This window comes from Cetorhinus maximus, chromosome 14 (genome assembly GCF_964194155.1).
Source record: "Cetorhinus maximus chromosome 14, sCetMax3.hap1.1, whole genome shotgun sequence".
In the NCBI taxonomy this organism is placed as follows: domain Eukaryota; kingdom Metazoa; phylum Chordata; class Chondrichthyes; order Lamniformes; family Cetorhinidae; genus Cetorhinus; species Cetorhinus maximus.
This window is the reverse complement of record NC_135892.1, coordinates 107,021,212-107,035,326: the sequence shown is the minus strand read 5'-3', so window position 1 is coordinate 107,035,326 and position 14,115 is coordinate 107,021,212. Positions and strand designations below refer to the sequence as shown.

The 14,115-nt window shown below is 44.7% G+C and overlaps 1 protein-coding gene and 1 long non-coding RNA gene across 2 annotated transcripts in view; one reads left to right on the top strand and one right to left on the bottom strand.

The window, feature by feature from the left end:
• Window positions 1–14,115, bottom strand: part of wdr27 (WD repeat domain 27) — a 478,059-nt gene that overhangs the window by 100,165 nt on the left and 363,779 nt on the right. The window lies entirely within an intron of this gene.
• The window catches only part of LOC144689939 (uncharacterized), a 43,533-nt gene continuing 41,897 nt past the window's right edge, over window positions 12,480–14,115 (top strand). The window contains exon 1 of the long non-coding RNA XR_013578736.1: window positions 12,480–12,643. This is a non-coding gene — a long non-coding RNA (uncharacterized LOC144689939). The remainder of the gene's footprint in view (window positions 12,644–14,115) is intronic.

Below are 14,115 nucleotides of genomic sequence, written 5' to 3'. Positions count from 1 at the left end.
CCCTTGATGTAGATATCCAGTGATCCTCCGCTTTATATATTTAGAAATCAGATTTTGAGAGCCTTCCATATTGGAAGATGCTTGTTTCAGTTACAAAGAAGTCGAGCAGGAGATTCCTGTTGATGTCAGCTTGAATGATTCCTACAGACCATGCACACTGCCTTATTATTCTGTGTTAAACTGTTTTCACACTGACATGTTTTTTTAAATATCTGTTGTGGTCCTGCTTAAGAATGAAGAAATCTGGAACAGATGATTTATATCTTTTAAAATTATTGCTCGATCTGGAAACAGACTATCAGATAGTATTGCCAAGCAGCAGCTGTCCTCTGTGGGGGGTTCTGTTGGTGACTTGTCTAGCTGATGAAGTAAATAGATTCCCCTGCATAATAAGAATCAAATATTTTAGCAGTCTATTTAGTTCATTCACAATAGACAAGCAGTGTTTGAAAAAAAAGCTGCATTATAATCACGTCTTGAGCCTATCAATGCAAATGGGGGCTAATTTTCACTGTGGGTGTGGGTGAAAAATTGGTAGATGCAGATTGAGTGCCCATTTTACAGCCCGTCTAAGTTTCCTTGCCATGGCAAGATTAACAATCTCTTGGCAAGATATCTCAGCATGGCTGTGATCGGTTTTGATAAATATAGAAGTGGGGCAGAGAGGGAATAAAAAGGAAAGTAGGCACTTGGATAAGAAATTGACTGAATGACAGGAAACAAAAAGTAGTGGTTAATAGATATTTTTCAGATTGCAGGAGGGTTTGTAGTGGAGTTCTCCAAGGGTCAGTGTTGGGATACTTGCTCTTCCCGATATACATTAATGATCTAGATTGTGAAGTTCAGGGGATGATTTCAAAATTTGCAGATGATACGAAGATTGGAAATGTTGTCAACTGCGGTGAGGATAGTCTTGAACTTCAAAAGAACATGGACATGTTGGTGAACTGTGCAGCCAAGTGGCAGATAAGGTCCAACACAGAGAAGTGTGAGGTGATTCATTTTGGCAGGAAGAATATGGGCAGTATAAAATAAAGGGAGAAACCCTAAGGGAGGTGCACGAACAGAGGGACCTAGGTATATATGTACATAAGTCACAGAAGATGGCAGGGTGTGTTGAGTGAGCAGTTAATAAAGCATATGGTATCTTAGGCATTATTAATAGGAGCATTGAGTACAAGAGTAAGGAGGTCATGTTGAATTTGTATAAGACACTAGTTAGGCCTCATCTGGAGTACTGGGTCCAGTTCTGGGCACCATACTTGAGGAAGGAGGTGAAGGCATTGGAGAGAGTACAAAGGAGATTGACAAGAATGATTCCAGGGATGAAGAACTGTAGCAATGAGGATAGATTGGAGAGGTTGTGACTGTTTTCCTTGGAGAAAAGAAAGCTGACAGGAGACTTGATAGAGGTATTCAAGATCCTGAGGGGTACGGACAGGGTAAATAGCGAGAAACTGTTCCCACTCAAGTGAACATCAAGAACTAGAGGGCACAGATTAAAAATAATTGGCAAAAGGAGTAAAAGTGATGTGGGGAAGTTTTTTCATTCAGAGGGTGTTTGGAGTCCGGAATGAACTTCCTGAGAGGATGGTGGAGGCAGGTTTGATCGAGGTATTCAAAAGGGAATTGGATTGCTATCTGAAAAGAAAGAATGTGCAAGGTTATGAGGATAAGGCAGGGGAGTGGGACTAGGTAGAATGCTCTTTCAGAGAGCCAGTGCAGACTCGATGGGCCAAATGGCCTCCTTCTGCACTGTAAAGATTCTGTGACTCTAGGCAGAGAGGGGCAGGGTGGTATTCACTATTTAGATTTTGAAAGCACTGTAAGACTACTGACTTGCTCAAAGGCTACTCTCTCAGATTTACCCTGAAGCAGCTTTCTGCTTATTGTTCAAATGCTCACATTTTTGAAACACTCCATATTCTTCCTGTTCTCATCTCAATCACCTGTGAAAGTCAGATCAGAGACACGAGGAGAAAGAGGGACTCTAAAAGTCACAGAGGTCGGGGTCGGGGGGCGGGGTGCAGGGTGGAGGGGAGGCTGGGGTGCGCGGAGGGCTAGATGAGCTGCAAGATATTCTTTGACCACCTTCCTGACTGAGGTCAACTAACAGCAACAGCAGAGGAGATCCTAGGTACTCTAAGTAGAGGTACTCTGAAGCAAGGGGGTCAATGCTAAGCTTTGGCAGCAGCTATACTGTTGTGCTTAGATTTAGGTGTGTTATTTTGGGAAGGATATCAAGACCACCCATAGATAAGGTGTAGAAGGTGTTTGCAGAAATGCTCCCAGGAAATTAGGTTTTAGTTATGAAAAGATACAAGAGAAAGTGGGTTCTTCTAATTAAAATGGAGGATATTCAGCAGAAGTAATCAAAAAGGTGAGAGGTTCTGACAACATAAATTGTTTGAGACTGTTTCTACTGGTTGGTGAGTCAGTAACTAGAGGGGATAAATTTAAGGTCAACACCAAAGGAATGAACACAGATTGTTTTCACAAAGGGTTGTTATGACATGGAATGCAGAGTACAAACAGAATTCCAGAATAGATTTTAAAGGGAAGTGGACAAATATTTGAAAAAGAAAAAAATAACAAGGCTTTGGAAAAGGGCAGGGAAATAGGACAAAGTTTTTTCAGAGTTGGCATAGGTATCATGGGCTGAAAGGCCTCCTTCTGGGCTGTAAAACTCTAAGGGGGTGAACTTCCACAGGAGTTGTCATGCTCGCCTGCTATAACTTTAGCAGAATAGCTGCGGTAACTCTGGAAAAGTAGCTAAACAGTTTGTAACTTATTATCCAGAGTTTTGCAAATTCACCCTTTCTCTACGAACTGGAAATGTCCTGCCCCGTCCAGCTCAGAAAAACTAGCTCAACTATTGGGTAAGCAAGACTTCTGTGATGTTTGATTGTGAGTTTGAGTCACAATGAGAGCAACGTGGTCCTTTAGACTAATTATACATTTGGTCATTTGTAATAACGAGTACAATGGAATTGGATATGATTATATCAAATAAATCATAATTAATATTTTGAAGTTTACTATGTAAAATAGTGGCAAAATACCAGCAAAGTAAACCTGCAGATTTTTTATAGCAGAATAAAATCATTTGGGTCTAAAATGTATCTGGTTTCTATGTGACACAACATTCTAAAAGTGCTTGTGAAATTATCCCCTGTCCAATATTTGTGATGAAATTTTCTGCAAGTATTGAACAGAGGAATTCTTTATAGACGATTTTACAATGTCACTACACATATTGACTAAAGGAATTCTACCCCACCATGTCAAGGAATAGATGTGAATATTCCTGCACCTCATCTGTTAAAGTGCAGCAAATAAGTTAAAGCTGTGACCGCTTCTGACTTAAGCCAACGTTGACTGGAAGCCAGCACCTTACCCTTTGCGCTTTGGCATCCCACAGGTTCCATAGAAAACAAAGATAATCTGTCTCAAATATTTATCAGAATAAAAGTGCTACATAAAGCCAAGTTGTTGTTGTCATACCATGATAGTTCAGCTCCATTTTGTGGCTATAGAATCAACATGTATATGCATGCTATAAACTGGGGAGGTTGACTATCTATCATAAGAGAGAAAGTCTGACAGCAGGACACACTGCATTCATGTTTCTAGAATTGCAAGATGGTAGAATCTCCTTCACATGTGGTGCTGTGCAACGTGCATATAACACTTGGACATTGTGCTATGTATTTTTTTATTTCATTGGCCATTTTCCCATCCCTAGTTGCCCTGTTGTCATAGTTTGACACAACTGGGTGCCTTGCTAAGCCACTTCAAAGGGTAGTAAAGAGTCAACCACATTGGTGTGGGACTCAAGACACAGACTGGATAAGGATTCCATAAAGGACAATAATAAAGTAGTTGAATTTTCAAGATACGTTTTACAGACATTTGAAACCAAATTCAAATTCTGAGATTGCCATAGTAGAATTATTAATCTAAGGCCTGAATTTTACCCTTGGGGGGGCACGTGTGATCTGTGGGTCTGGGACAGGTTGGGATATGGGACCCTGCTCGCGATCAGCCCATGACCATGATTTCATGCTGGCTGGCCAATTAAGGCCCACCAAGCGTGAAATGGGTCTTCCCAATGGTCGGTAATGGCCAGGCGGGGGCAGAGGCCTGTCGCGTGCCAGGTCCAATGGTGACCTGGCGGGAGGTTTAAAACTGGCACAGGCAGCTCCTTGAAGGCTGCCAGGAAAGAACATATCTTCTGCGTTCTGGAGGCTGAAACTATGGCCTCAAATGCGGCTGGAGACGCCAGGTGGGAGGGCAGGTTGGACGGGCACTCGGCACCCCCCAGGTTTTCAGACGAGTGCCTTGCGGTGCTATTGGAGGAGGTGGCTGCCAGAAGGGACACCCTCGTCCCCAGAGATGGAAGGAGGAGGCTACCACACTTGACAAAAAAAGCTTGGGAGGAGGAGGCATCCCAGATCAGCAGCCACGACATTGCGCGGCGTACATGGGTGTAGTGCTGCAATAGGTTCAGCGACTTGCTGCGCTTGGGAAGGGTGTGTACCATGTTGGCATGGATCAGCGTGGTGAAGTGTTAAGGGCTGCCCCCCCCGCCGTGGAGCTCAGGGGTGTTACAGTCTGAGTGTCAACTGTAAATGATGCTGGAGCTGGCCAAGGGGGGGAGCCCTGGCTGCTTGGACTGAGTGCCTTGCAGCTAGAGGGCCATGACTCGGCGGTGCCCCGCAAGGTGCTCCTCAGGTGGGATTGGCCAGGCTGCAATGGCACTGGAGGTAGAGAGTAGACTAATCAATGCTCCTCTGTCCTTTCAGGAGAAGATGAGCCATAACAACATTGAGAGGTCACAGAAAGGCAGAGGCCCCCCAAACCTCCATAATCCTGACCAGATTTGAGCAGGATGCCTTGGAGCTGGAGAGACGCCACACACCTCGGTCAGCCAGTCGTGGAGAGGCTGAGGTGTCAGACAAGGTAAGAGTGCAGTGCTCAGAGGTGAGAGTTTCAGATGGTGCAAACATTCTTACAATGAAGTAGTCTCTTCATTGATGGGAGCCTCAAAATTGAACTTCCCATTGATCATTGAAAGACGATGGCACTATGATGCAGATCTCCATTGTCTCACCAGGGTGTCTAGCATGCACAGTGACAGTGTGATGACTTAAACTAATGACATGTTATTGTTCTCCCTTAGATTCACCAGCAGGAATTCATTCGCAGGACCCTGAAAAGTCACTCACCCCTGATGCCAGAGGTCTGCTGGGCTTCAGCTGCACCTGTGTCACACCCGCTCTCTGAACCAGGCACCAAAGCAGATACCAGTACCTCGGTGGGCGTTAGATCTTCGGCTAGAATGTAGGAGAACAGCAGCGAGGGCACTTCATACTCGCTTGAGGAGCAGGCAGAAGCAGTGACTGCACATGGCGCTGGCAGTCAGAGCACTGCTGGAGACCAGGATGATGCCGAGTCGAAGGCAGATGAGCCTCTGGAGTTGTTCATTAGGCGGCAGATGCTGGACGTCCAGCGTGATGTGCAGGAGGAACTGACGGAGATCATGTCATGGTCTCTGATGTGGGGAAGTCCAAGTGGGGCATAAGCACTGCATTGTCCCTCATGGCCGAGCACACTGCCTCCTCCATTGAGATCATGGCAATTCTCATGGAGAGGCAGCTCCAGGAACAGAATCTGGGGTTCCTTGGGTTGCACTCAGACCTGCAAGCTCTCAAACAGGCAATGACCTCAGGTGGTCAGTGCCAGAGTGGGAGATGGATGAGGCACCCAGTATCCCAGCTAGGTGTCCGACCATCAGTGGTGGGCAGGGAGGTCCAGAGCAACCTTACGTTGGCGCACGAGCTGCTTGTCTCTCTAGGCGCTCCTCTCAGGGTGCTCTGGATGACGGCAGCAGCTCCTTCACCAGTGGAGGCAGCCTGCTGACTCCACTGCCAGTGGCCATGGCATCTGATGAGGCTGCAATGATTGGGGAGATGCCAGCCGTGGCACTGGCCGCACCTTCCCAGGCGGGGCTAGCACAGGAACCACTGGCCAGAGGTCGACTGCAAAGGTCATCAAGGCCAACAGCACATCAGAGTCAGCAGGCTGCCTCCAATGCTGCTGCCAGCGAGGCAGGGGGGTGGGGGGGCTTACCAAGACTAGCACTCGTAAACGTAAGTTTAAGGCACCATGAGCACAAAAGGGACTGGTCATGGGTGATCTTCTGTTCTGTAATGTTTTGTTTGTTTACTGGTGTGGAAATGAGCACCAGAGATGGTAATGTTAATTTGCTTTGATTGTGAAAATTACATAAATTTTGTTTTTGTCGTAAAGTCCTGAGTATGCTTCATCTTTTTTACTTTGGTGCAGGGTATGCCAGAATGTAAAGCTGGATATGGGTGGCTCTAAACTTTATTGCACAGGCACTGAGTGGACTTTGGGTTCAAATGAAAACGTCATTTCAGACATCCGGGATGGAGGCGGCAGCCCTGGCATGAGGTGGAAGCAGATCTTTGGCAGCCTAGCTGAAGGAGAGTTGGATCAAGGCGTCCCTGCCTCCCTGAAGGATACAGAGGTCTTGCCTCCGCGCCCTCAACGTTCTCCTTACCATACTCAACTCACTATTGGATTCATCCTCTGTGGCTGTGCAGGTGCCTCAAGATCCTTTTCCTCCAATGGGTCCCCCCCTTGCCTGTGCCAGATTGTGGAGAGTGCAGCATGCAACCGCTATCAGTGACACCCACTCTGGGGGTATTGTAGCGCTCCTCCTGAATGGTCCAGGCATCAGAATTGCATCTTCAGAAGGTCTGTGGTCTTCTCTATCACCGCCCATGTGGAGGCATGATTCCTATTATAAAGCTGCCATGCATCTGTTCTTGGGTGGCGGAGAGGCGTTATAAGCCAACTTTTCATAGGATAGACCTTGTCATCCGCCCAGTCGGGCTGGAGCATTGAAGAGCCTTGGCACCTGAGAGTGTCTCAGGATATAAGCGTCATGGGAGCTGCCAGGGTACCTTGCACAGACTTGCAGAATCTGCATCCGGTGGTCACACACTATTTGGACGTTCATCGAGTGGAATCCCTTTCTGTTGACGAAGGCACTTGGCTGACCTGCTGGCGCCTTGATGGCCACACGTGTGCAGTCGATTGCAACCTGTATGTGGGGGAACCCAGAAATCGCTGCAAGCCCTCTGTCTCACTCAGCCTGGCTAACTTTGTCTGTACAGAAGTGAATAAATGTCATTACCCGCCTGAACAGAGCTTCTGTCACCAGCTTGACACAACTGTGGACAGCTGATTGGGACAAAGGTCTCCCACTGACACCTGGAAAGAGCCGGAGGCATAGAAGTTGAGGGCCACTGTGACCTTCAGAGCCCCTGGCATGGGGTTTCCACCCACGCAGTCGGAGGTGATCTCAGGCCCGATCATATGACAAATGGAGGTCACAATTTCCTTGGAGGCAGAACCTCCTTTGGCATTGCACCTCGGACATGTTGAGATAGCTGCATCACTGCCTGTAAACCCTGGCAGCAGGATAGTGGCGTCTTGTGCAGCCCCTTCTGCCTTGGACGACGTCGCTGGCTGGCCCTGCGCCCCTTGTGCCTGCGCCTCTCCTCCCACAGGTCGCTCCCTTGGAAGCTGCATTGGGACACCTGGCCTCCTCTCCCTTCTGCCGCTCTCTTCCTCCTCAGAGGAGAGCACAATCTCCATTACCAGGCTTACAGGAGGCTGTCTGATACCTGGAAGGGTCCACACGGTCAAACTCCTCCGGGGGCCTTGGAGACACCAATGAGTCATGAAATGAAGTCTAGAAATGCTAAGAATGAAGCTCAGAACTGAGTTGAAGCTGTCAAGTTCAAATAAGCAACGAACAGCAAACTATCTCCTAAACTCTTCACTACTCACTGGCAATGCTGCTGACCCTTTTTGTCCCGCCCTTGGATGAGGTTTTGCAAAATGTGGGCTGCCCACCTGCCCATTTTGACCATGCAATTTCACGCTTGTTGCACAGGCAACATAAAATCACGATCAAAAGTGGCCTTTTAATTGATGGTGGGCGTGGCTCCAACACCTGCGCGCCAACCTGAAGATTGTGTGTGTGGGGGAAGATGTCGGGACGCTCACTCGATCGGGTTGGACGCACGCCCGCCTGCCAGGCGTAAAATTCTACCCTAAGTCTCTGTATTACTAGCCAGTTACATAACCATTACACTACCCTTCTGTATTGTTGTTACAGGATACAGTTGATTGAGCGGAAATCAGCTTAATTAAATAAATATATAAGGATATAATTCACTTAACAATATGAACTGAATTGATTGGTTTCAGCACCTTTGCTTTCAAGCCTAATGTCTAAAGCTACTTTCGACATTGAAGGTTAAAAGTTTGAACAACAATCATAAAATTCACCTAAGAGCTTTTCTATCATTATAAAGTATCAAGGGGTATGTAGACCTATTTAGTGTCAATGAACAAAGAGTAACAACTTTATCAATCGGCCAGTTGTTTACTTCAAATAAAACAATGCTCGGGTTGGTGAGCAGCAACTTATTGCTATTGAGGTTCACAGGAAATATTAGAAAGTAAGTACCTTCACGTCCTGAACAAATTGACAACTTGTGATAAAAAACTAGAATGCAAATTGAAAATTTTGATCAAAACTGGTTGAATTTAAAACCGACTTCAGGCGAACCTTTTGGGTGTAGACACTTCATTGGATAACAGAAGACTAGTGAGCCTCTTTACAGGGATGAACAAAGCAAAGGTAGAATAAAAGGTAGAGGTCAGAAATTACAGCTTCTCCCTGTCAATCACTTTCTGCTCTCCTTTACTTTATTTAGTCATGTATAGAGCATTGATTGTCTACCAGTTTCCAGTTCTGATGGTGCACATATACCCAAGACATTAACCTGTTCTTTTCCCTATTCAAATGCTGATGAATCTGCTATATATTTCCAGCATTGAAGCTTTGTTTTTGCTTTTACTAGAAATAATTTATCTACCTTTGAATATATTAGTTACTGACTGTGTGGAATATCTAATCACAGAGTCTCAGAATTTTAATGACACAGGAGGCCATTCAGCCCATCATGTCTGCACCGGCTCTCCAAATGAACATTATGACATAGTGCTATTGCCCTGCCTTTTCCCTGTACCCCTGCACATTGTTTCTATTCAAATAATTATCTAATGCCCTCTTGAATGTCTCGATTGAATCTGCCTCCACCACATTTTGAGGGTCTGCATTCCAGACCCGAACCACTTGGTCTGTGAAAAAGCTTTTTCTCACGTCACATTTGCTTCTTTTGCAAATCACTTTAGATCTGTGCCCTCTCATTCTTGATCCTTTTATGAGCGGGAACAGCTTCTCCCTATCTACTCTGTCCAGCCCCCTCATGATTTTGAACATCTCTATCAAATCTCCTCTTAGCCTTCTTCTCTCCAAAGAAAAGAGTCCTAACCTCTCCAATCTATCTTCGTAACTGAAGTTTCTCATCCCTGGAACTAATCTTGTAAACCTCTTCTCACTCTCTCCAATGTGTTCACATCCTTCCTATAATGTGGTGCCCAGAACTGTACACAATACTCCAGCTGATGTCTAACGAGTGTCTTATATAAATTCAGCATAATCTCCTTACTCTTGTACTCCATGTCCCTATTAACAAAGCCCAGGATACTATATGCTTTATTAACTGCTCTCTCCATCTTCAATGATCAAGCACATATACACCCAGGTCTTTCTGCTCCTGCAATATTCAAAATTGCACCCCTTTTATTTTCATGAAATCAGAAACAAGTTAGTTAAAAATTTACTTGAAACATGGAACAGAAATCGCCTTCATTTATGATGTTTCAACATAAGCAATCAGGTGAATTTTTATCCCGTGGTTACATGAATTACAACATCCTGATCCTTCATTCTTGACTACAGGGGCCTACCATCTCTCGGCACTTTTAGCCAGATTTGGACCTCAAAGCATTAGCAATACATTTATTAGAAATAAATTATGAGCCCAGTTAGAAAGCTAGAAAGAACTTGCATTCATATAACGCTTTTCACGACCTCAGAATGTCCCAAAGTGCTTTACAGCCAAGAAAGTACTTGTTATTGTAATGTAGGAAATGCAGCTGCCAATTTGCACAAAGCAAGGTCCCACAAACAGCAAAGTGATAATAACCAAGTCATTTTTTTTAGGTGTTGTTTGAGGGATTAATATCAGCCAGGACACCAATTCTTCAAAATCGTGCCATGGGACTTTCTACACTCATCTGAGAGAACAGATGGGGTCTCGGTTTAACCTCTCATCTGAAAGAGAGGATACCGTTCAGTACTACACTGGAGGGTCAGCAGCCAAGATTATATGCTTAAATCGCTGGACTGCATGGGCCTAGAACACAAAACCTTTGACTCAGGGGAAGAATGCTAAGCACTGAGACATAGCTGCCACTACAGAGATTCCTTTTAAAATGCAAGGTTAAAGTGGAAATGGGGTTGTTACTGGCAAGATAAGAGAGTCTCTTGTGACTAAAGCTGCTCTGAGTGCTAATATAATTGCTGAGGTTTAAGCCTGGCAGTGTAGTGGTTATGGTACTGGACTAGCCCAACCCAAACCTTATAAATCTGTGATCCCATCATGATAAATTGTGAAACTAAATTTAATAAAACTGCTAATTGCCAGCACCAGAAAAAGAAAATTACCAGATTGTTTGGAACATAAGAACTAGGAGCAGGAGTAGGCAATTCAGCCCCTCGAGCCTGTCCCGCCATTCAATACGATCATGGCTGATCTAATTTCGGCCTCAACTCCAATTTCCCGCCTTCTCCCCATAACCTTTCAACCTGTTACTAATTAAAAATCTGTCTATCTCCTTAAATTTATTCAGCATCCCTGCATCCACTGCACACTGAGGTAGTGAATTCCACAGATTCACGATCCTTTAAGAAAAGTAATTCCTCCTCAAAAACTATGCCCTCTTATTCTAGAATGCCCCACAAGGGGAAACATCCGCTCCACGTCTACTTGTCTATCCCCTTTAGCATCTTTTATACCTCAATTAGATCTCCTTTCATCCTTCTAAACTTTAGCGAGAAAGGCCTAAACTGCTCAATCTCTCCTCGTAAGACAAGCCCCGCATCTCTGGAATCAATCTAGTGAACCTCCTCTGAACCGCCTCCAATGCAACTACATCCTTCCTCAAGTAAGGGGACCAAAACTGTGCACAGTTTCCAAGTGCGATCTCACCAATGCCTTGTATAGTTGCAACAACACTTCCCTATTTTTATACTCTATTCCTTTAGCAATAAATGCCAAAATTCCATTTGCCTTCCTTATTACCTGCTGTACCTGCATACTAGCTTTCAGCGATTCATGGACACCTAGATCCCTCTGCACTGAAGCATTCTGAAGTTTCTCTCGATTTAAATAATAAGTCGCCTTTTTATTCTTCCGACCAAAATAGATAACCTCACACTTATACATGTTAAACTCCATCTGCCAAATTTTGGCCCATTCACCTAACCTGTCCATATCCATTTGTAAATTTCTTATTTCTTCATTGCAATTTACTTTCCCACCTATTTTGGTGTAACCTGCAAATTTAGCTATAATGCCTTCTATCCCTGAATCCAAGTCATTAATATAGATTGTAAATAGTTGGGGTCCATGGACCGAACCCTGTGGCACCCCACTAGTTACAGCTTGCCTTCCAGAAAAAGACCCATTTATCCCGACTCTCTGCTTTCTGTTGGTTAGCCAATTCTCTATCCAAGCTAATATATTAGCCCTAACTCCGTGTGATCTTATCTTGTGTATTAATGGAAAAACCCATCTGGCTAATTAATGTTGTTCTGGGAAAGGAACCTGCTACCCCAACAGGCATAGCATGTGAAACTGGCCACTGAAACCGTGTTCTTGATTTTTAATGCTCTCTGATGTGGCCAAGAAGGCCACTGGACAATAAATATTACCTACATCCTGAGAAACAAGAATAAATGAAACTGGACAACATTATCATAATAATGTTCAAATTCCTCTGTCTGTTACTTCAACAGAGGTTCAAACCCACGCATTGCAAATGGTTAGCAGCAATGTTCCCTCTAAGATCTGCACATACCTGGTTGTGCAGCAATCAGGAACATAGTGCACATTGGAATTAACAGGCCACTTACAGCATTTTCAGTGCATCGGCAGGAATTTCCAGTACAATGTAAGTCATGCTGATGTTTAGAATGTAAACTGTGCAGGGATTAAAACCATCCAGTATAAAGAAAATCTAGAGGAAACATTGATTAGCACCCTATTAAAATAGTGACCATAGCAATTTTAAATTAATGTATTAAATGATTGCAAGATTGTATCACACAGTGTGAAACTGAGGTTATGATAATTACCGAATCACAGCTTCCACAGAAACTGATGGCAATGGGGCAGGGCTTCTGAGGAGTGGCAATCACAGTCGCACTGCCACTCCGCTCCTTTTTACTTACCTTAGTCGGGAGCTACACATTTCTTGCCCAACCTTCTGACTGTGGAGAACTTGCAGCGTACCAGCTCTTGGGACTCTTCAGTGCAGGGCAGTAGTGTTGGGGGACGTGAAGGCACATCCCCTATTTACACACTAACTGCTGTAAAGGTCCCAGTCACTTTGAGAAGCCAGGAAGAAGGTAAGTGTGTAAGGTATGCGGGTGGAATGGGGTGGAGCGGGGAAAGGGGTAGGCTGGGATGGGGGCATAGGATGGGGGGATGGAGGGGGTAGGGAGGGTAGTTGGCGGGTGGGGGGTAGTCAGGGGAGGTGGAGGAGTAGGGAGATAGTCGGGGGCACCAGTGGCAGGGGTGGGTGGTGTAGTCGGGGTATCCAGTGTGGGTCAGTGGTGGGGAGAGAATGTAAATACTACAGTTACCCACGAGTTAGAAGTTGTTTTCATCCTTCTAACTTTTCCTGGGTAACTATTCTGCTAAGAGAGTCAGACCATCCGAAGTCCCCGATTTAAATTGGAATATCAGATGGTTTCCGGGTGCAAGGTAATTGCCCATCAGAAGCTTGAACTTCCTGGGCAATTCCAGTGTAGTCCTTGCATGGGGACTTCTGGGGTGATACCCCAGTGCATCATCTGGGGTACCTCCCGGGTACAACCCAGAAACTCTGGGTCAATATTTCTTCAGCAATACCTTCCCCACCATTTAAAAGGGCATGGGCAGTTAGAACACCATCACCTCCAAGTTCCTCTCAAGTTCCACATCATTCTAATTAGGATACTTATTGCTCCCGTTCCTTCATCTCTGCTGGGTTGAAATACAGGAATGCCATACCTATTTGCAACATGGGAGCATTTTCACTCCATAGGTTCAGGAATAAGGCTCATTATCACCTTCCCAAGGAAGGCAACTAGGCTTGGACAATAAGTGCTGTGATGCCCGTTCTCAAGAATTAATTTAATAAAGTAATGTACGAGTTCATGAACAAGTTAAAAGACACAAGGGGATTTCAAAGAACACGCTCCATTTCTCTGATGAGGTGAAGTTCTGGCGCTGGCTAGTTAATCAAGCACATACGGTGTGAAGAAGTGATTATGCAAAGTTTCGTCCAACTCTAGCTGTGGGCCCACTTTGACAGTGGTGTACTGTATAGCCTTTGATGTTCAGCCAGGTTCTACTCTGAGAGGAAAAAAAATCTTTCATGCTTTGGAAACCTTCCAAGAAGGAGAATATCAAAAGGTACACCTCCGACCATATTCCCACTAAGTCTTTAAAATTTTCCTCATAATCACCAGGGAAAGATACATTGGCTTCCACTGGGGAATATGCTCTGCATGGTCAGTCCACGCAAAAGATGAAGAAAACTGAAATAGTAAAGCATTCCAATAACAGCAATGTCAAGGTGTATTTATGTTCAAGTTCTCCTAATTCACATCTTGGTCTGTAATACAATCTGGGCGTACTTCAAGAAAGTGCTGAATTTCAGGCCTGTATATATTCTAGCCTTCTCCAAACCACAGTGGGTATTAATTCAATATATTTTAACATATCTAAAGTAACAAAAAACTGTTTTGAATTACATTTTGCACTCTATTGCAGAAGTACCTTCACAAAAATTTGCTGGGAATGAGCAGAACAAAATGGGGTAGATTTTTGCCCG